The sequence below is a fragment of the Homalodisca vitripennis genome, chromosome 3, assembly GCF_021130785.1.
Source record: "Homalodisca vitripennis isolate AUS2020 chromosome 3, UT_GWSS_2.1, whole genome shotgun sequence".
In the NCBI taxonomy this organism is placed as follows: domain Eukaryota; kingdom Metazoa; phylum Arthropoda; class Insecta; order Hemiptera; family Cicadellidae; genus Homalodisca; species Homalodisca vitripennis.
In genome coordinates, this window is record NC_060209.1 from 156056038 (window position 1) to 156077384 (window position 21347).

Here is a 21347-nt window from a genome sequence, read left to right on the forward strand (position 1 = left end):
TTAGAAAGAGGTTAGACATGTTAATCTTTTTATAGCTGTACTTTTTATACGTACAACGTAATATCTTAGAAATCCAGTTTAGGCAGCAAGCCTTGCAGCCTGTTCTCTCAGTCCTAGTTCTCTCTGCTGTTCATCCTTCGAAGTCCAATGTCCTGGGAGAATGTTTTCGTAGTAGACGAGATGGGTAGAGCGAAAAGAAAAGAAATACATGTTAGATTATAGGGGTGAGCCAGTCAGTTCAGCTCAGCCAGATCGGATATAATGAGAAGACAAGAAGTAGATCAGGTGAGCGCGTGCAGAAAAACAGATCTTAATACTTATCTAATAAATATGATATTTATTCACTATTCAATCATGTTTTATCTTTATTACAGTCGATACAAACCATTTAAGGCAACCACAAAGTTAGTGGCAACAGAAGTTTTAAAAACTTCGAGTGCGAGATATGTGTTCAGAGCTCGAATAGGCTGTTTAGTTTCACACCTAACCTCTTACAGGGCACATTATCTCTTGGTTCTTTGACTTTATGCTGTTATGTTGCCGGATTAGTCGTTATAGATCTTTCACTTACCATCGAGCATTCCTTATAACCATTAAATATAATCTTGATAAAACATTTACAGTTCGCAATACACGTTATGCGAATTACATTAAATTAATAAATGCATTTGTACTATACGAGTTAAAGGTGTGTATTTAAATGAATATTAAACCGTATTATAGGTAGTGCATGCTGCACAACACATTTATATCTTTCGCGATGTATGTTAGATGTGCGGTAGTAAATTTTGACCAATATTTTTAAGTAATGGTTAATATTTAGGTCCTGTTCTGTATATATGAACCTCCTTTCAAATATAGAGTTATACCCTTTGCATTGGTTGAAGTTTATCTGAACTATACGTATTATTTGGACGCTTTTTCTTCATCTCTCCCATATCTATTCCTATCACTTTTCTTCTGTTTGCTTGTAACGTTCTCCATCCTTTTCTCCTGTAGCACACATTGGTGATCCCTTTACTGTGGGTACTTATTTAGGAAACGAGAATATATGGATGATTCTTCATTCGTAGCTGCAGAAACTATTGTATTAGACTTCTCCATTTCGGGTTTGTTAGGTGCTTTTAATTTAACTTTTGCTTCCTCCATTTTCATCCCCTTAGCAGCATGGAAACTTCCCGAACTCATCTACAACCTGTTCAGGATAAAAAGAGTGACATTTATCCTCGGTTGTGATAGCAACACCCATCATCAGCAGTTCCAATATGAAGAAGAAAAGCGAGGAATTTTTGTTTTCAGGTTCAACTACGAATTAGCAAATAAAAGGACAGAACATATTTTAAGCAATATGTGTTAGATACCAACCTACATACCTTAAAAGTATAAACCTACTCAGGTAGTGGCCACATTGTCAGACCATTGTTTTGTAAGGTCCGACTTGGAGGCGGCTGTAAAGACAAACGTACCATAGAGGGTTTATAAATACTAACTGGAGAGAATAAAGGGAGTAACTAGCAAAAGAGTTACTAGATATAGATCCTTAATCATAAAAAATGAAAGAGTAATTTAAATATTAGCTTAAATTTGTAGACACTTCTATAATAAAGGCATATGGGTAAAATTGTCCTCTTCAACGCAATATGATTAAGAAAGAGGCTCCTCGGTGGACAAAGAGACTTGAAAAGCAAAAATAAATAAAATGAAGAAACTCATCAGGTGGACAATAATAATAACAGGTGAATGGAATCTGTGCCAGTGCTCTACATGAATATAATAAATCAATAAAAAATAAATAAACAGAATAACCTGGGGAAACTTATACAAATATATAAACTGTTTACCAGAGCCTGCTTCACCTCAGAAAACTGTCCAAACTAACCCACTCAGGTCACTGATAAATGCAAACTGTAGCCTAACTAAAAGTATGTAGGTGACTTTGTAGTTGTTAGTAGACACGCACTTCCTGCGCTTTTTATTCTTTGACTGGGAGAGAGTATGGTCGGAAGGTCACCAGATCTAGGTAGCACATAAGAAAAATCTTTTCTGCAAAAAGGATTAGATGGGCTGTTACTTCTTTTAAGCCCTTAAGTCACTAATGGAGGCGATATCTTTCTGGCAATGCTACAAGAAGAGTTAGATATTCTTTTAAATAATCTAATAACCCTCACTTCATAAGCAACCATGCTTTTGATTATATTCCAAAGAACGGGAGGAGTCAGTGGTGTTGATAAGAGTAGAAACTCATCTTAGCACATACAGTCCGATAAGCCTTAACTCCTTCACGGCGAAAACCTGTAAATAAGGTTATAGATAAACTATAAATGGACACATAAGGGAAGGAACCGTCAGTTTGCCCACTTATTCTATTTCAACTTGCAGCTATCGAAGGCAAGTCTACTACCACTGCTCTACATGGTCTAGCTGTGTCTGTAGGGTCATTGAAAGACCTTTCGACAGAGTAGCATACGATTCCATGGAGGCAGCATTAAAAAGGATAGAAGTTCCTTTAAAAGTGATCAAGTGGATTGTAGCCCTCTTAAAGTTATCAAACTAGAGCAAAGCTCGAAGAGGAAACTGCCACAATTATAGCCCGAAAAGGATGCCCACAGGAAGAGGTACTGTCCCCTCTATTGTGGGTATTGATGGTGAATGATCTCTTGACTAAAGCAGAAGAAAGATGTAAAAATACAATGGTATGTTGATAGCCTAGAAGCGCTTCAATCCAAAAACCGTTATCTTTATAATCAACTGTTGTATGGCGAGGGTCTGACACTTCAGAGGCCAGCATGCGTAAACATTACTTAGGCAATTAAGTCCAGTCCAACTTTGGCTCTAAAAGCGGTACTAGGATGAACTCCTTTGGTAAAGGAGGTAAAGAAGACAACTGCAATAAGCTCTATAAAGTTTATTAGTAGAACTACTGCCTTTAAAAATAATTTTTTTAAATCCTGAAGCCAAATTTGTTAACTAACGTGTCCGAATGCATGATAAAGAAATATATACTACTTTGATAAACCATATTTCGTCTTCATAGAATGTAGAGGTTAACGTAGGCCTATCCTACTTTGTACTCTGTTAAGTTCCTATCAGACAGTCGATGAGTGCACGTCGCTTATCTGAGCTACTATCCGTCTAACCTGTACTGATCCATTGCCCATGTGCCTGCCCAAACATGTTCTAATGTCGTTTAATAAAATAACATTGTTTACAATTTGAGCTTGATAACACATTATAAAAAGTTTAATCTTATAATCTATATCTTATTTAATCTGTTGTTTATTTTTATGTTTGCCTCTGAGCTTGTGTTCGGATCTAAAATGGCCGATAAGTAAAAAAAAAAAGTGACAAGGAAATCGCGAGGTTTAAGTGTAAAGACTGCTCTGGTCCCCCTCCGTAGACTAATGGATACAATCTCGGCTCTCTAACTGAGAGATCACGGGTTCAAATCCCGGGGAGGGCCCATCATGAATAGCCAGTGTTCAATGAAGCCGTCATAGCTTAAAGCTGATGCTTAAAAAAGAGAAGAAAGACTGCTCTGGTTTACTCCACCAAGCCTAGTGTAGTGATACTGCTAGGGAGATTGCAATACAGAATAACTGGAGATGTACACAAGTACAAGTCGCTGTGACTGTGGGGGCTGGATCCCCACTTCTCTCAAGGCTTCTGCCGCTAGGCTTTTGCCTTGTGTCAACAAGGGTCAAAGCCCTAGTAGCTTTCGCTACCTGTCAGTGTTGTAGTGTAATGTGTAGTGTAGTGTTGTTGTCTAGTCGTCCATTGGAAGACGGAGTTGGGGGACCTCCTGGTCACGTAGAAGACGGATGTGTTCCCACGGCGAGGATTCTGCTGCTTCTTGAAGAGTCGAAGTAAGTCCTTCCACGAAGCTTCTGATCGTAGGGACGTTGGCCGATGCTCTGATCACGGTGTTTCTTACAAACCAGGGCGACCCAGTGGCCCGCCGGAGGCACCTACTCTGGACTGCGAGTAGTTTTCTCCGGGCGGACTTGCAGGTGAGGTGATACCATGCTGGAGCCGCGTAGGTTATCACTGGTCGGGTCAGAGCCGTGTAGAGCAGGACCTTCGTCCTGGCTGGCAGCTTCGTGGAGCGGAGCAGTGGGCCGATGTTAGCAAAGCCCTTCCTTGCCAGTCCACAGATCCTCGTGACGTGGGGAGTGAAGGTCAGTCTGCTGTCCAGGAGTACCCCCAGGTACTTGACCGTCGTCTTCCAAGGAATGTTGTCCCCGTTGAGAGTCAGTTGTCGGCCGTCCGCTTGCCTCCTTGACCTTGTGAAGTTGATCGCTTCACACTTGTCTACGTTGACCTTGATCCGCCATTTTTCACACCAGGGCTCCAGTAGATCCAGCTGCCGCTGCATGTAGACTCTGGCCATCCTCAGGTTTGCAGATGTGGCCGTGAAGAGTGCATCATCGGCGTACAGCGACAGCTGCACCCCTGGAGCTACGGGGATGTCGTTTGTGTACCACAGGTACAGGATCGGGCCGAGCACTGACCCCTGTGGTACACCGGAGGAGACTGGTCGAGTCGTGGAGGTGGATCGGGCAACGCAGACGGAGAAGGTCCGGTGGTGAAGGTAGTTGCGGATTAGCCGGAACATCCTGCCAGGCAGCGGGGACTCTGTGAGTTTGTACAGTAGGCCGTCGTGCCACACCTTGTCGAAGGCCTTGCTCACGTCTATCAGGACCGAAGTTGAATGGTGTTTCCTCTCCACCGCTCCTGAGATGTAGTTTAGAACTCTGCGGAGTTGGAGGGTGGTCGAGTGTCCACTTCGGAAACCGAACTGTTCAGTCCTAATAGACGTGAAAAACTCCTCAGGGAACCTAGCCAGCATGATCCTCTCGAAGATCTTGGAGAGTACAGGCAGCAGGGAGATGGGCCTGTGGTTCTCCGGGAAAAGGGGGTCCTTGCCGGGCTTGGGAATCATAACTACCTTGGCATCCTTCCAGGTGGTCGGGAAGTGGGCCAGGCGTATGCAGGAGTTCATGATGCATGTGATAGTGACGATCACCCAAGCCGGCAAGTTCTTCAAAGCTGGCGTTCCCAGGGAGTCTGGGCCAGGAGCCTTCTTTGGGCGGAGGCGACGGATGTGGTCGTTTATTTCTTGTGTAGTCACCAAGGGCAGCGGGTCATCCTCTTCAGGTTCGTAGTCTTCCAGGAAGTCTTCGATTCTTTCGCAAGTGACCTCGTCGTAGATGTCAGCGTGTGGGGAGAATTGATCTTCCATGGTGTCGGCGAAGGCCTCGGCTCTGTCTCTGGGGGAGTAAACGATACCACGTTGGCCGTGGAGAGGGCGGTTTACCTTCTTATCCCCTCGGAGAGCTTTGGAGACCTTCCAGATGCCGCCGACACCATCGTCAGCTTGGTGTTCCACGAAGTTGTCCCACGCAGCTGCTCTGTGTTCCGCCAAGAGACGTGAGCATCTCCTGGCTTGGCGGTTGAAGACTTGCTTAGCGTGGGGACACCGTGTCAACTGGTACTCCCTTCGCAGTCTACGACGTAGGCGTATCTCCTCTCTCAGGTTCTCAGGAAGAGGTGGAGTGAGATTCTTCTGTGAGAGAGGGGACGAGGAAATTTCTACAGCCTCCTGGAGGGTGATGGTCAGGTCCAGAACCTGTTGGTCTAGCTGGTCGGGCGATTCGGCGGGGGTTGGTGGGGGCCGAGGTCTGTCGGCGAGGTGGTTTGCATATTTGTGCCAGTTGACCTTGGTGGGGCGCGTCGGAGGGTAGGCTGGCGCTCCATCGTCCGGGAGGTCAAAGACAACTGGCACGTGGTCTGACGAGAGGTCAGACACAGCAAACACCTCGACATTTCCATCTAGTGACCCAGCTAGACCAATATCAAGGATGTCTGGCGGATGTCCTTGGTGGTGGTAGTGAGTAGGCTCCTCAGGGGCCAGTACATGGACGTGGTGGCGGGTTTCCAGGAGACGTTTGAGGTCCCTGCCGGTGGAGTTTGTCTTCCGGCATCCCCAGTCCAGGTGTTTCGCATTGAGGTCCCCAGCGATGAGTGCAGGAAAGCCAGGTCGCAGCAGGCAGTCGAGGCAGTGCGGTTGGAGCAACCTCTTTGGCGGATTGTAGACGGAAGCTATCTCTAGCTCCGTCCCTTTGTAGCTGACGGCAACCCGGGTGATTTCGGTCCCCGGGGTAGTAACTGCAGCCAGTGGGCGATGAGTCACCCTCCGGTGGACTAAGACCGCCGTGCCTCCGCTGGGTCGGATGTCCTGCAGCTGTCTGTCAGTGCGATACACCTGGAAATTTGGGATGGTGAAGGAGTCCGTCTGTCTGAAATGGGTCTCCTGAAATGGGTGCATGGTGGCGGACAACATATCCATGAGGCGAGACATCATCGCCACCATGCTGGTCAGCTGGGAGAGGAACTGTGAAATCCCTGCCTTGAGTTCCTCAGGGAGACGGGCAGCAGGCTGAGAGGCCGGCATGTTGTTTTGTGTGGGCGGCTGGGCCTGAGGTTCTGCACTAGCAGCCATCTTTGGCAGTTCCAAGCGAGGTTTTAGAGTGGGCCTGGGTAGGGCTGGTCTCCTCTCAGGTCTTACAGGGGCTGGTACGGCTTCATTCCTCGGGCTCTCTGGTTGTCGCGGCTCGGAGATGGAGGTTTTCGCGGCAGGATGAGCTCTCCGATTTTCCGGCTTCCGAGCAGGTCGGTGTCGGCGACGTCGAACTACCTCGAAGTCCTCGTCTTCTCGGCTGTCAGTGGAGGGCTCTGTGATGTCGTCAACAGGGGCAGCTGGGGCAGAGTCAGGAGCTTCCCGAGGTTTTGGAGGCTCGGCCCTGGAAGGTTCTGGCCTCCGAGTCTTCTTTGCCACGGCAGCATAGGAGAGTTGCTTCTCATTTTTGTAGCTGGCACACCCGCGGTAGTTGGCAGAGTGGGCCTCGCCACAATTACAACACCTTGCCGGTCTAGTTGACTCCTTCGGGCACAGGCTGGCAGGGTGGCCCTCGCCGCATCGGACGCAACGCACATCCCGGTGGCAGTGTCTGGAACCGTGTCCGTAGCCTTGGCATCGGTGGCACTGGATCGGTCCTCCCGGTCGGGTGTACTTCCTAATCTCCAGCTTGCAGAAAAGTACACTCTGGAGATTGTAGATGTCCGTGGGGGGTCTCAGGCCATCGCCACCGCGCAGTGTGATAAGCCACAGGCTGGTCGGCTGGCCTCTCCTAGACTTTAACAATTTGGCCTCCACTATGCCATAGCCGATGTCTTGAAACTCGGCCACGACCTCCTCAGGAGTCAGAGTGGAGGGCAATCCTCTGACCACAACCTTCAGGAGACGCTCGGTCGCCATAGCGAAGGTGTGGAAATTTATCTTCTGCTCCTGCAGGTATCTCTGCAAGGACCTGAAGTGGGCCACAGTACTGGTTTTGAGCCGCAATGTCCTGGCCGTGCACACAGCTTCAAGGTCTCCTCCTAGGAGCTGTTTCAGGGTCACTGCGTGGCTGCCCCATCCTCTGGGGACGTCCAGGATGATGGGAGGAATCCGGGGGCCTCGCTCAACCTCCATGTCTTCACTGGCAGCGGTGTCCGTCCGTCGGCTCTTAGGCGGAAGAGTCGAAGCTGGGGCCGCTTGCCGCTTCCGCAGACCCGCGGCAGGACGGCCTGATGAGCCGGAATTGGCCCCAGGGGTAGCTGGCACTATGGCCTGGGCCACTGGGGTTGAGATCCCCGGAGTTGTAGAGTGGCCTTTAGAAAGGCCTTTTTGGGCCTCAGACCGGCGCAGGTTCCCCTGGCACTTAGTCGCTGCACCCTGGCAGCTTTCCGGAGTAGTCCGGACTTCACCCGGGCCCTGACAAGTCCCGGGTGGAATAAGTTTGCTGGCCTGAGCAGCAGTGCGGTGCTGGGATCCCGCGGCCCGGTCGGCTGACCGGGGCGGGCTCACCTGGCACATCGCGTAACAGGTCTCCGGTAAAAACCGGACTTCACCCGGGCCCTGTTCTCCCGTCCCGGGTGGAATGGTGTTGCTGGGACGTCCAGCGGTTGGTTGGCCTTGTAAAAGGCCTTTTGGGCAGACAGCGCTGGGGCCCGCTTGGCAAGCCGCGCGGGACCCCAGTAGTGTCACCAGCGGCTCCGGTAAACCGGCTCCGCCAACTGGGACCGCCGAGGCAGATCCCTCTTCCGTCATCTTCATCCGTGGTCGATGTCGCTCTGATAGATGTTCTCTCGTCCACGTCTCGTAGCAGAATGAGATGATAACTGGAGATGTGAAGATTGTGCTACGGGCTGTTCCATCACTAAGAGTAGCGTCAGTCAGCGTGATCCAGACAACGTAGTCCTAGACGCAATCGCAGCTTTCCGAAAGTAGACCAATGAACACTGAAATTTACAGACTATCAAGCCCAATCAGATGCAGTAGGGCCTTAATAATAGTGTTAAATGATATGAGCGGTCTAAAGCAGTAATGTGATGAATTTAATACAGTGTCGGATAAAAACGAGGCAGATGTGCACTCATGTAATAACTGGGGTGCCAATAATGATAAAGATGACATTTTCTTTGCACTGAAGAACCTGGAAAGGCTCTTGGATATAAAGTTTCACTACACTGATATGTTCACGACTCATAGACGCCCTAGTTCTAATAGCAGAGCCTGCCCTCTGTAATTGTAGTCAATTTTGTATAGAAGGCTACTAAGGTGAAATAGATCACCGCCACAAGACAGAGTAGATAACATTTAGCTAGTGAATTGAATCCCAAGTTTGTATTAGTGTATTTTCCATAAAAATCAACATCTTACCTTGAACTAGTGTTGTGTATTTGTTCCACATAATACTTTCAGAAGTATTAAAAAAACTCCAATGCCTTATCTAAATCAGTTTCCTCAAATCATCAGATAAGAGAACAAATCGTTAATAAATTTTCTAGATATTAGTAAGGTTTGGAAACAGGACGGGACAGATTGATCATGACTAAACTCAAGAACGTCGTCAATGATTGTTACCTACAGTAAAAACAAATTGCTATTGCTGTTAAAGACTGGTTTACTATATTACATAACAAGGACCTGTAGTTATATTAGTAAGCATTATTCATTCTGCGAGTGTGTTAATTCAAACATCCCAAATAATACAACTCATTACTCAATGTTCATTATAGATCATTTTAGTTTTCTACAAATATTCTTGTTTACCTTAAGTACCTTTATATATAACATGAAATACTTTGGACACAACTATTATTAACAGCAATTGTTATTACTTAAACCACCTCAGCCTAAAACAAAAAAGATTATGATAAAAGGTTAAAATATCAGTGATACATATTGATCACTTGAAGAAATGCTTCAGGACTCAGGCAATCTATGCTAAAGGGTGGATTAGACTCCTAGATCTAAGCAAGGATGTACGATTAGTACTTGGAGTGCTAACAGGATATGGTACTCTCCAAAAACATCTGATGAAGGTAGGTTTACTGCAGACTGCGGAGAGGCAGAAGAATCGGCAAAATGCATATATGACTTAAATGTCCTGTTATTTGTACAACCAGGAAAAAATTCCTAGGAGCTTATCTCTTAAGCACACAGATCTAATTTGTCTTTGAAGAAACCTCAAATTTGAAGGTTAAATATAAGTAAGCTGGAGTGTGTGCAAAAGTTGGACCACGCAGTCACCCGGCCCCGGCACCGCCTGCTAGCCCCTGCGGGCCGCCGCCGCCGGGATCGCCCGCCGCCTATGTGTCGCTAGCTCCTCCTGAACCACCGGTCAGGACCATGGCCTACGACAATTTCGCCGAGGCGGTGAAGAGCCAACGCCCAGCCAACCTTCAGTACAGTGATGATTCTGGACAAAAAACATTTGGTTTTTAACTAATGTAAAAGAAGGATAGACACATCAGAACCAGAGCGTCAAACATTCCACAGAAAACATCAAACCAACAAAATTCAACCAAAATTTTCTCGGTTGTGCATCAAAATGAACAGACTGCCACCAACAAAGCAGACGAGCTGTCGCCCATGCCACGCGAACTGCATCCTGACGTTTTTGTTATTTCTAAACATGGTTTCAAACCTGAAACAGTCAGACTGTTCAGTATTGACAACTATAAATTGGCAACATCTTACGATCGAACTCATTTTAAAGGGGGAGATGTGGTAATTTTCGTAAAATCTGATATTGAATTCCTTCCACACAAGTTGACTCACAGTTGTGATTTAGATTTTGAAGTGGATGGAATAAAAATCGGCCTGAATTCTGATGACAAAATTACAATTATTGGTTTATATCGTTCTCCAAACGAATGCAGCAATATTGTGTTTGAAAATCTTCTAAATTCCATCTGTTTGAAGTCGTCCAAGTTTATCATAACTGGCGACTTTAACATTGATGTTTTAGACCACACCAACCCCCTGACCCAGCGGCTACGCGACATCCTAAATTCTTTCGGATTGATCTGGTCAGTAAACACGCCAACACGAGTGACCGCTACATCAAGTAAAGCCATCGACAACGTCATCACAAAGATTCCAAACGCCTCAGTCACTGTTTTCAATGCGGCCATCTCTGACCACTTCGCTCAGGAGACCACTATCAGTAACTTTCAGCCAGAAATTGAACACCCGTCATCCAAAATCAAAAGAGACACTAGCTCAGAAAACATTGCCCTTTTGAATACGTTTTTAAAAAATGAGTCCTGGTCGTTTTTAGACAATCTTGAAAGCGTAGATGAAGCTTACACCGCGTTTCATAATCTTTTTGTTTATCACTTAAATGTAACTTGTCCTTTCAAAAATTTTAAAGAGCGCAAACAAGCAAAACAAAATTCTTGGGTGACGAAGAAAATTTTAGAATTACGAGAACAGCTCAAATTTTACAATTCGATTTACATTAGCACCGAAAATGAACAATTAAAAACTTTTTTTGGAAATTTCAAGAGCAAATATCGGAAAACAATAAAATCTGCAAAAGCACGTGAAATTGAAACAAAATTGAAAAATTGCGAAAACTTTTCCAAAACTGCTTGGGGCATTATTAAAAATGTAACAACACAGCCAAATTGCTCAAAAAATTTCCAAATTCCAAAGCTCAAAATCCAGGACGAAATTATTTCAGATCCCTCTAAAGTGGCAAGTGAATTCAACTCATTTTTTTCATCTGTTGCATCACTTGACCCATCATTCAAAGGCCTCAATTGCAGCGAAGTGTCATCGATGGGACCAGTCTCATCCATGGCACTGTCTCCTGTGAGTGAGGAAGACGTGGCCCGCGTGATACAGGGATTGAAACAAACAAAATCATGTGACATCAACGGCATGGCTGCTCAAACGTTGCTCTAAGCATATTTTGGCTCCACTCACAAATTTGATCAACTTGTCTTTCGCACACGGCATTTTTCCCTCCCTTTTGAAATCTGCGAAAGTCACACCCATTTTCAAAAAAGACGATCCTTGCCTTGCAAGCAACTATCGTCCAATTTCAATCCTCCCAGTTATGAGCAAAGTTCTTGAAAAGATTTTTCTTGTCAGATTTGAAAATTTTCTTGATAGTTTTGAAATCCTCTGTTCCGAACAATTTGGTTCCAGAAAAAACAAATCAACAATCAATGCGGTCACAGACCTAATCCAAACAGTTGTCGATGGCCTGAAGAGAAGAGAACATGTGCTAAGCATATTTCTAGACCTCTCTAAAGCATTCGACTGTGTACATCACGAAACACTGTTGTACCAGTTGACGACATGTGGTGTTCCGAGGTCTGCCGCACGAATGGATCTCGTCTTACCTCAGGGATAGAAGCCAGTGTGTGCAGATTGCGAATACCCTGTCAGGAAAGGTTCAAATGACTTATGGTGTCCCACAGGGATCTATCCTTGGACCTGTCCTTTTCCTTGTGTACGTCAACAGATTGAACTCATCGATCCTTACGGGGAAGATGGTTCAGTATGCTGACGATACAACTCTCTGCTTCAGAGCAAAAACAAAAGATGAATTAGAAATCAACTCATTTTTAGAACTGAATTCATGTATTCAGTATTTTTCAACACTAAATCTGAGAGGCAACAGTTCCAAATCAAGCGTCGTCAATTTTTTTCTTCAGCAGCAAGAACCTGACAACTTCGCTGCCGTGATGGCGGATGCAGTATAATACAGTAAAAGCAGTAGAAAAACTTGTGGAACAAGTTATTTTTAATTTTGAGAACAAATTAATATCATCTGCTACTTTAATTGACTTGACAAAAGCTTTTGACTGTATCTCGCACAATTTATTAGTAAAAAAGCTGTTTGCATATGGAATACAGAATAAAGAACTTGATTTATTAGCATCTACCTTAACGATAGAAAACAAATGGTGGTCCAGGGCCAAGAAAAATCAAGTTTTAAATTTGTGAATGCAGGAGTCCCCCAAGGATCTGTCCTTGGACCATTTTTATTCATCATATCAATGAATGACATAGCTTTTAATTTACCTTGCCCATCAGTTTTATACGCTGATGATACTACACTTTTGAGCTGGAATAAAAGTTTGGATACACTGCTTGAGGACGAAACACAAGCCATAGAAACTGCATTAGAATGGTTTGAAGCAAACAAACTTATTGTAAATAGTAACAAAACAGAAAAAAATATTTTTTCCTTGACTCACTATATTTATAAAGATGTAAAGCCTGTAAAACTGTTGGGACTTCACCTAGATAGTAGATTGAGCTGGGACCAACACATTCAAGAGTTATGCAAAAAATTATCTAGTCACATTTCTTTTACGTAAGCTTTTGAATTCTGTGACAACGAATATGCTAATTACTACCTATTATGCCTTTTTCCATTCTCATCTTAGATATGGCATTACACTATGGGGTAATAGCTGTGGTTCTCAAAAGGTTTTCATATGGCAAAAGAGAGCCCTAAGGGTAATAAAAAATGTCCCAGAAAGAGAGTCCTGTGAGCCTCTTTTTAAAGAACTACAGATAATGACTCTACCTAGCCTATACATTTACTGTTGCTTGGTTGATGTTAAAGAAAATCTACAAACACTCAGGGTTAGACAAGAAGTTCACAGATATCCTACTAGGAAAAACCATATGATAGAAATGTTACCAATAAAATTAGAAAAAACTAAAAGTAGTCACTGTATTATGAAATTAAAGATGTTCAATAAACTGCCTCAAGAGGCATGGCATGTAACATTAAAAAGATTTAAGGCAGTTTTAGAACATTGGCTCAAAGATAAAGCGTTTTACTCTGTACAAAGTTATTTGGCCTGTGATATTAGTACCTTAAGATTTTAAAATTAGTGTAGTACCCCCTGTTTATTTATTTAATTGTTAATAATTTATCTATTTAATTGTTAATAATTTATCTATTACAATTTATCCTTTTGTAAATTTTTCTGTTATATCGTTGTTAAATTTTTAAATTTTAGCTAAATTAGAGCTAAGCCTGGTTGATGAAAGAATGTAATAATTGTTACCTGTAACATTGACTAAGCCCGCTAGACAAGTTTGTTAATGTACACAATATATAATAGTAGGATTTAGCACAGAATGACTTTGTCGATTGCATATTTTATGTTTAAAGACAATAAACTTTCTCATTTCTCAATGATGTTCTAATAGAAGAAACTGATTCCACCAAGTTCCTCGGAATGCACCTAGATCGAGGGCTGACTTGGGACGATCACATTGACGGCATTTGTTCAAAGGTTTCCTCAGGCACCTATGACTTACGGAACCTTGCAAAATTCTGCTCTTTGGATATAGCCTACTAAGAACGGCCTACTTTGGCTTGGTATATCCACATCTGACATACGGTTTGAGACTGTGGGGCAGCTGTTCTAAATACAAATTCGAACGTGTATTTAGAAGTCAAAAGAAAGTTGTCTGAATCATTTCAAAATTGAACTTCAGAGATTCATGCAAAAACACCTTCAGGGAGCTTGGATTGCTGACTTTGCCCTGTCTCTATATCCTGGAGGTTGTCCTGTACTGCCGTTCTAAGTTTAACTTGGTTCAAGGCAGGGACGTTCACCAGTATGGGACTAGAGGCAGGGACAACTTCCGCGTTCAACAACACAGAACTGCAGCATTCGAACTTTGCCGTCTAAGGTTAGTGTCAAGCTAATCAATAAGCTCCCTGAAGAGATCAAACAATTGAATGACCAAAAAAAATTTAAAACTCGACTAAGACATCTTTTGCTGTTGGGGGTGTTTTACTCAGTTGACGAGTTTATGGAGAGCCGCTGGGACGAAATTCAAAACTAACACCATTAATCCTCTGGTTCTGGTGTGGCAGTGTCAGGATTGTCTGGTGAGAATGAAGACGAGAGTGAATGAGAGAACCATGTGACTGTGTGGGTGAGTGAATGAAGTGTAGGCCTACCTTTTTATTATTTAAATATTTATTTGTGACGTTTGTATGCAATTTTATAATTGTTACCGCAATAAAATATTATTATTATAGTAAGGGAGATACAAAGGTCCTTTAAAGACTATGCAGAGGCTCTTTCCCTTATTACAAAAAACCTTTAACACATTCAGCGCCAGGGCATATGACACAATCCATTTAGCATGGACCATTAGGTTTTTCCATATTTTAACGGTCAGGGCCATGTGTATCAAAAATGATACACACCCCATGTTACCAAGTGGGCCGCGTGTATCATTTCTGATACATACGTCAGTTTCTATTTTGAGCCATATGTATCAAAACTGAGCTCTTCTACAATGCTTTTAACACTATAGACTGAATCTCATGGTCCAGGCCTACCACAGAACCCCGGCCAGTTCCGGCCCAGGACGTCAGATTACTGTTTAGATCACAGGTGTCTAATGAAGTACATACACTCTATTTCTAAACATGTTTTATTATACAAATGTCTATATACGACTCCTAAAATATAAAATGGGTACCTATAAAATAAAAGATCATTAGTTGAGCTGCTAAAATAAAAACTGTAAGTTTTCGTGAATTAGAAAACTAGTGTTTGTTGTTGAAACACGTACGGTACATGTAGGGATTTCCTTCGCAAGTGTCACATACCGTGTAAACTTGTTTCTGTTCCAAAAACTGTCAATTTATATTCACCTCCCTTGCAGTCCTCTTCCTTTTCTTTTTATTTTTTCCCTTTCCTGCTGTTTGAGACTCTTAATAATTTTCTTCTTCGTTGTCGTCATCTTCATCAAAATCAACATCGCCATTATTATCTTCATCTTTTTCACAATAATTCTCTTCCTCTTTATTTTCTTCCTCGCTAGTGTCACCCGTTTTGTCTATTTCATCTTTGTCTTGTTCAGTTTCGTTCTCAGTAACTTTCCTGTTATTATTTTTTTTATGTCATGTAAATTTTCTTTGTAAATTGTTGTGGTCAACTTTATGTTTCTTCATACTTCTTGCTTGAATTTTTCTTTTTTTCAGTTGCCCCTTTTACAGCATTCTTTTTTTTCGGTAGTTTTTCTTTTTTAGTAGTTTTTCATATTCACTATCTTCACTACTCGCATCCTTTCTGGCTGTAATTGATGGTACTGCTACATTGTCTTGATCACCTTGTATTTAAAATCGTTTTTCAAATAGTCGACTGAATCGTGGTTTTCGAGTGTTACTATAATCACTGTCCACACTTGGATGATATTCCGGATCACGATCAGAGTCAAATACTTCGCTTTCCCCACTCAAATCAACATCACTATCGTCTTCATTTGGCTCTCGTAAAAATCTGTCAATTCATCATCGTCTTTTTTGTACAATTATTTTCCTCCATTTTCTAACACTATAACAATAAATCAGCATGTCAACCAGAAAAACAGGGCTATTTGTAAAATTCAAGTATAATAATACAAAAATTATCAAGTGTGCAAAAATGATACGCATGGCCCCTACTAACAAAATTTAGTTGATTGTCACAGTCTGGGCCACGTGTATCATTTTTGCACAGACATGAAAAATTAATGTACTACCAATACTGTTCGTCTGATTTCAAAAAGAATTATAGTACTGTGTTTCTAAAAGCACTATTGATCTTAAATCGCACTTGGCCCCTGACGGTAAAAATGAAAATTTTAACTCGGCCCCTGCCTAAACAGCTTTGCGTATCATAAATGATACACATGGCCCACAACGTTAGTGCTGGTGTGTATCATTTATGATACACATGGCGCTGAATGTGTTAACTGTTTTATACCATGAATTGTTTCAATTTCGATTTAATCACAATTATTGTTTAACCATAAAGAATTTTAATAATAACTAATTTGTCGATGGTCGCGTCGATGCCAATGATACGTTCGAACTGTAAGGAAGCTTCTTTGTTAGACGCTTGATAATTCTCTTGATAAAGAAATTCAGTCGTTGTGCTACAATAAAATTTGGCTGATTCTATTTTTATAGCAATAAATATTCTCAATCAATGTACAAATAATATTTAGGTTGCAAGGACTTTTGCTAACAATCTAATTTAGCCAACCACTGCAGGCTAAATGATGTGTGGGCGATTCGGAAGCACTGCGAGAATCTTTGGACCTATTTCCTGACTGTTGTTACTACATTGGTTGGACTAAATTTTTATTTAAAATCCAAGTGTTCCAATGCCAACGCATAATGTAGCCTATATGACCATTTAAATATTTACTAAAAAAAATTATGGTTGCCTGTAAAGTCGGTTTTACGGGCGAAGATTTTACGTGACAACGTCTTTTTCTCGGTAGAATATTTATTGATATGAATATTATTAAATTGCACAATAGGAACAAGGAATTGAATGAAAATAAGAATTGCACAAATTTTAACTATAGAAATATATTTTGTTTACTAAAACATTGTACATAATTTGAAATTAATTAAAATTTGTTATTGTAAATGGTAAAGTTGAATAAAACATTTACTAAAATTGGAATTTGAAATTCTTGCTAAACACAGTTAAATTCTAACTCCGCGCGTGGTGATTGGTCGGTTTAGTTCGTTTGTTTGGTCGCACTGTTATGACAGGTTAGAGGTTATAATTTGTTATTTTAAATGTTTGACTAGCAATACGCGCTGTTTCTTCTCAATCGACTGAATTACGATTGATTGCAGAGTGATTTAAACTAATAATTTACTTAACACTATCAACATTTGTCAATAGTATGACATAACCTATAAACTCAGTTTCTCAACTGTTGTGTCAATCTAACAATTAATCAATCAATCATAGTTTACGATAATGAAATATCAGTGTACAATTATTTACCTTTATTGTTGTACATTTGTCAATAGTATGACATAACCTATAAACTCAGTTTCTCAACTTTTGTGTCAATCTAACATTAATCAATCAATCATAGTTTACGATAATGAAATATCAGTGTACAATTATTTACCTTTATTGTTGTAAATGACGAATCTAAGCACTCCACATTTTCACGAATAAACATAGTTATCTGCTTTATCCCGTGCGGCGGACCCACTGGACGGGCATCGTAACGTTACCGGGCGTTACACTTTTTCATGAGTGACTCCGAGCCGCAACCTAATTTAAGACGTTGTCACGTCAAAAATGTAAACACAAATTTGTAAATAGAATTTGACTAGATGTACAGAAAATAAAGACATGACTTAAGCCTTAAATATAGCCATTTCTCTTTACTCGACATATCCCTTTAAAATAGAGTGGTATCTTTGGACTGTGTGTTGTATTATCAGGTGGTCTAGACAGCAATGGCAGCGAATGGTTTGGTGATGATGATTCTATTTCAATCATAAAAAACAGCACGACATGGGGGGTATCTGTCCTTACCCGTGATTGTGTTAACAGGTATATCACTATTTATCAAATTATCTGCCTTACTTGTGTTTTTTTAATGTGTTATAATTTAATTCATATGATGATTGACAATGCCTTCTGGTTAATCAAAATCTCGTACGTGACACACAAGTTAATGATGAAACAGTACACACATTTATGTTAAGTTAAACAGTATTAATCTAATCTTACATACGAGAAAAAAATGTATACCAGATTTAAAAAAACTAGTTCCCGACATTTTTATTTATTTTTAAACATAGTTTCATTGTTGTTTTAAACATTTGTAATAACGTTCTGTGAGCTTTTGAATGCCGATGTCGTAGAAGTCTACTGCCTGTGAGAATAACCAATCTTTAACCTCGACGTCAGTTGTGAAGTGCTTCGGCGGAAAGTCCAGGCTGTGCGGGAAGTTGTCAATCTGTTCCCAACCAAATGATCTGATTAGATTTTGGCGTTGGATGGCAGAGTGGGGTCTGGCCTTCTCATGCAACAAGGGGACTCCAGATGACAATAGTCCACATCATGCACGTCGAAGTTTAGTCAGAGTATCGCAATAATTGGCTGCATTTATTGTTCTTCTACGTTCCATAAACTCAATTAACAATATTCCACGTCTATCCCTAAACCCATATCTCATCACCTGTGGCAATGTTCTCTAAAAGTGTATCGCCTTCCTTATATCGGACCAAAAACTCAAGAGCACAACCCATTCTTGCTCATTTTGTGTTCTTCCATAAACAGCCTGGGAACCCAACATGAGCACAATTTGCGAAATTTCAAATGTTCAGAGACAATTTTGTGCAATGCCATGTTATGGTTGGAAATTCCAATGCTAATAATGAAATAGTAAATCGTCGATCTTCACGAATATTTTCACCATCGAAATTCACCAAATCTTCCGTGATCACTGATGGCCGGCCAGATCACGGTTCATCATAAAAATGATCTTGTCCATCTTTGAAAGCTCTCACCCACTTCCACACTTTACTGTCACTCATCGCATTAGGGCCTTACACTTCATGTTCTGTATATGAATATATAGGCGTATCTAGGATAACCAAAGTGGGGGGAGGGTTTACTGCTACAAATGTTTTGTACCTCAAGCTAGGGTATAGGAGTGCTCCCTTAGAATGTATTAAATGCTAATAAAATTGAAAGTTTGGCAGCCGTCTGATAGCATATTATTCTTATTTTATGCTCTACAAAAACGGTTATAACTTAAGCGAAACTATAAACTATCAGAGACCGCACAATAACACAAAAGAATTTCAAGAAAACAACACTATATTAAAGACAATAAAATATGCTCAGAAAATGGCTATGTATTAAGAACTACAAGATATATCCTTTTACACAGAACTTGTACACGATAAAATGGCTTCCTGGATAATTTTTTATTTGCAATAATGGGTGTTCTAGCATTACTTAAATAAAATGTATTTTACATTTAAATGTTTTTTTTATTTCAAACCATGATAAAAATATTGGACATATTTTATATACTTACTTACTTACTGCCGTGGCTCTTGGTACCCAAGGTGGTACTTTGCCTCGCCAACACACTGCCTCCAGATCTCTCTATCCATTTTTATATATATTTTATTATATATTACATATACATTTTTATATAAATGTATTTTATATATATATATATATATATACATAAATATTTCTTGTGTGCGTGTGTATGTCACTGAACTCCTCGTAAACGACTGGACCGATTTTGATGAAATTGTGTGTGTTTTATTTATTTCAACAGTATGACACCAATTTTACAAATATTACAAGTAGATCCGAATGAAACCAATAGATAATAAGTATACAATCAAACAAAACAATATCAAGGTATTTTAACATATAGGAATTAATTGTAGAACAGAGACTACGTAGCTCATGCACCACGCATCACTTCCAGTCTCTCAGGAAACCAATAGCATCCGTCCTGAAAGTAGAATTTCCGAAGAAATTGACGGAGGAAGAAGCCGCTTCGCCAGTTCTCAGGAGTCTGGATATGCCGTGGTTTTGAGTATAATTAGTTGGCTGGAAACGCCTATTGAAAACTGACTTTGAGCGAGTCCCTCACGGCACAGTGAAAGTCACAGCTCCCAGCAGGTCAGGACAGTCTATATCGCCGTTGACCAGCCTTCGCAGAAAGTTGAGGTCTTGATAAGCCCACCGCAAAAAGAGTGGTTGGATATCGAATAGTTCCTCCACGGTGTGGATTGGGGTCTCCATGTACTGATACCCAAGCCTTGTTCCCAGAGCTCTGGTGAAGCGGACTTGCATTCTGTTGAGCATTTCAATGTGAAAGGCTTGATGAGGTGACCAAACAAGACAACAGTACTCCAGCAAAGGACGAACTATGGTTTTATAAAGAATAACAAGAGTATGGGGGATCTGAGTTCTTTAGTAGAGCGGAGGACAAAACCAAGAAGGGAAGAAGCTTTTGAGGAAATGTGTTGGAGATGAGGAAAAGGAGATAAGGAAGGAGCAGTGATGACATCTAGATCCCTCACCTCATCAACCGTCTTCAGCTTGTTCCCATTGATTGCGTAGCCATAAAAGAAAACCACTTCACTGTGGCTGAAGTGCATCACGACGCAATTTTTTGTATTCAGCTCCATTGCATTCACCTCACACCACTTGCATATACTATCAATGGATTGCTGGAGTTCATCTTGATCAAATGAAGAAAATACTGTTAAACAGCTTGATATCGTTCGCAAAGAGAAGTAAACGAGAGGCTGCTGTTTTGAAGGGGATTCGAGAATGGTTTAGATTCACAATTTTGTTAAATTTAAATCGTTTATTTAATTAATTTTTTATTTATAAATTGTTGTCGATGTTGGAGTATTTTACATTGGTTCCGGCATATTGCGCTACGACACGTAATACAAATTGAACTGATACTTACCAGCTGTTAACACTTTCAGATTAAGTTCATCAAAGAGGCAGAAACATTTTAATTTTAGTAAATATTAAATTATTGTAAAGTTTTTGATCAGCAGTGAATGCAGATTTCAAAGATGAAGTTATTATCACCAACATTATAATATTACAATACAATTGTTTGTTTAATTAATTTAAGTAGCATTTTAAATGTATTGATATTTATAGCCTTGAGACCATAAACATATAAAAATAACATCACTTCTTACTTCAATATTTTCTGTAATCACTTTGAAGCATACAGTTTATCCAGATATAAAATTGGAAGTTTTCGTAAAATATACTTTTAACTGAAGTTTTTAGTAAATATTAAGTATGCAGCTAATTAGTAGGCCTAGCGTAAAGCAGGAATTAAAGATAATGTTACAATCTATATTTTGCTACAGATATAATAGACTTTTATAAAACCTAACTTAGATATATTTTTAGTAAGAAGTACGCTTCTCAAACCTTTATAGGCTATATGTATATTTTCTTGCCAACAAACATCTTAGACCGGATGCATATTATAATGGGTATAAGTATACACTTTTTGATATATTTTTTTGATTTTGGCTGCAAGGCAAACTCAACCATGGCGTAGAAAATATAATTCTTTCAAATCAGAAGTACTCACCTACACGCAGAGTAAAAAATAAGAGCCATTAGCAATTGTGCTTATCAGTTTA